The following is a 2637-nucleotide window of genomic DNA, read 5'->3' on the forward strand; positions in this document are numbered from 1 at the left end:
GGCACTGCGGCCGCGGGGCTTGAATTGCTGCGTTCAGAAAGCAGGGATGTGAAGGTTTTGAGCAGCAATGCACATCTTCGGCTCGCAGAGCCCTTGGGCTCGACGTTACCGGCAGATGGAAGAGTATCCTGGGAAAGCACCGCTGTATCCTGCTTGGTTACGTGCTCCTGGGCATCTGCACCCCAGCCCTGCTCTTGTTACTGCCTTCGTTAGGGGTGGGCTGATGTCTCTGAGACACCTGACAACAGTCCTCAGGTCCCCTCGGCAGGAGGGACCTGGGATGCCTCCGGTGGCTGCCCTCCTCCTTTTGAGAGGCAGCTCTGTGGTCACTCTCAGAGCAGGAACGTTACCAGTGTTCATTACACATCCCGACTCAAAAGCTGCTCCTCGTTAGCTACATTCTCATTGTTTCTCAGATAAACCTGGACTAGCACTTATCTTCCAGTCACAGGTTTTGCTCCCTCTTCTTGCTGCTTTTGAATTACTTGTTGGTTCAGTTCTGGACTCGACTGATAAAGGACAGGACAGAATGTGGCTGCTGCCTGTGCCCATAATGATCATGCAACATCAGCACGAAGTTTCAGAGTTGTTTCCAGTGTGCTTTAAGGCTTTCTTTAGAAATAAGATGATCTGTTATTAAGCATATTCAATTTTTGTTCTGTTGGAGAAGGGAAAATGTACAAGCAATGAAAATATGGTTTTAACTTAAAAGAGAATTGAAAATGAAGGGACTACAGTGTATGAGATGCATTAATTTTCTATAACAATGTTTGAACTTGTTCTATTTAAGGAGCAAAATCAAATCTCTCTTCTATTATGCTTACTTGGTATACCCTTAAACAAATAAACTTTGATATGACAGGGGCATGTGTAAGTACAGAATTGTGAAGTTAATCTGAGAACAAAAATAAAAGAGTATAATTTCATTTGACCTTCCTTCCTCTTGTCTTCCACCCAATGCTTTCACCTTTCTTCTAAAGCTGGTAGAAGCAATTTGATGTTGACATTCAACAACCCCACAGGGATCTCGAAACAAAATTTTAGTTGTAAATGCTTTGTATTTTGTTCCTTATTTGCCCACTGCCTACACAGGTCTCTAGTGAATTTTGGGAGTACTTGAAGCTTACCAACAAACTTGCACAGGTGAAAAAGCTTTCAGTGGATTGCACAGAAACCAAGCAGTTTCTGCTGCTGGAGGCAGAGATGCAGCAGGGAAATCCAACTTTCAGAGAAAAACCCTTTTAGTTGCTCATGCCCTGCTGCTGGTCACACTGCTCTGCACAAGAGCAATGTTAACCTTCTCAGGACAGTTTCTGGTGTAATTTATTAGCAATTATTTATAAACCAAACCAAGGCTGTGGGACTTACTGCTCTAGTTCCTGCAATGGGCAGCTGCCACATGTATCTTTTCTACTGTAAGCCCAGAAGTTAGAAGGAAATCTTTCAGCTTTACTGGTGCAGAGACCCACTTTCATTTTTTACCACGGTCTCACAGGATCCTGAGGTGGAAAATGTGGTGATTACCATATGACTTCAGTGCAGAGAGTCAAAATCATGGTGTGCTTCTTTCAGAAAGAGACAACAGATTGTAGAGTCTGAATGATGATTTCTCAGCAGCACTCAGTGAAACTACCAAGCAGCAGATCTGCAGTGAGAGCAGTGGCAGTTCCTTGCATGGTACCTGTCTCCTGCAGGTAGAACTGCTGTGGTGTGTCATGGCTTAACATATGAATGAGTTCCATGAGTAATTAGGCTCAAACAGGTATTGAACACTGATTAGGATGTAGCCTCAGTTCCAGGAAGTTCATCAACTGCTGATTCCCTGCATTTCTGTAGCTGAGCAAACAGAGCATCTCTGTGTGCTGTGCCTATCTGACAGCTTGTTTTATTATAGACAACATTTTGTGAGACCTTAACTACTGCTATGACAAAAGTGTCAACTGGTTGATTTGAGAGTGTGGTTCAGAAGTAGTTGAGCAGCATCCTGAGGATGTGTGGAATGACAGTCAGATTTTTAAAAAATCAAAATTGTAATTTTTTTTAAATTAAATTTGTATTAAAATTGCAAATTTTCTAACCACGAAACTGATATGAGGACAGGAGTACTGCCTACAGCCTGTAAGTTTAGATCTTTGACTGTTTCCAGTACCACTCAAAATAGACCAATTCTGACTAAGTTAAAAATCTTTGTGTCATAAACATATTTTGGAATCATTTATCCCATAGAGGCATTTACTTTTTCTGTATTATCTTTGCCTTAGCTGTTGAAATGGCAAGAGGCAATGGCTTTAATCTGAAATAAGGACTTAAGGAAGAAATTTTTCACTGAGGATGGTGACATGCTAGAACAGGCTGCCCAGAGAAGTTATGGATGCTCCATCATTGGAACTGTTCAAGGTCAGGTTGGACAGGACTTGGAGCAACCTAAACTAATGAAAAGAAGTCCTTGCCTATGGATGATCTTTAAAGGCCATAGAATCATAGAACTGTTCAGGTTGGAAAAGACCCTTGGGATCAGAGTCCAACCATCATCCCTACTCTACAAAGTTCTCCCTTAAACCATCTCCACCAGCACCACATCCAAACGACCCTTTAATACATCCAGGGATGGTGACTCAACCACCTCCCTGGGCAGCC

Source organism: Chaetura pelagica, unplaced genomic scaffold (genome assembly GCF_000747805.2).
Source record: "Chaetura pelagica isolate M959 unplaced genomic scaffold, ChaPel_1.0 scaffold46, whole genome shotgun sequence".
Taxonomy (NCBI): domain Eukaryota; kingdom Metazoa; phylum Chordata; class Aves; order Apodiformes; family Apodidae; genus Chaetura; species Chaetura pelagica.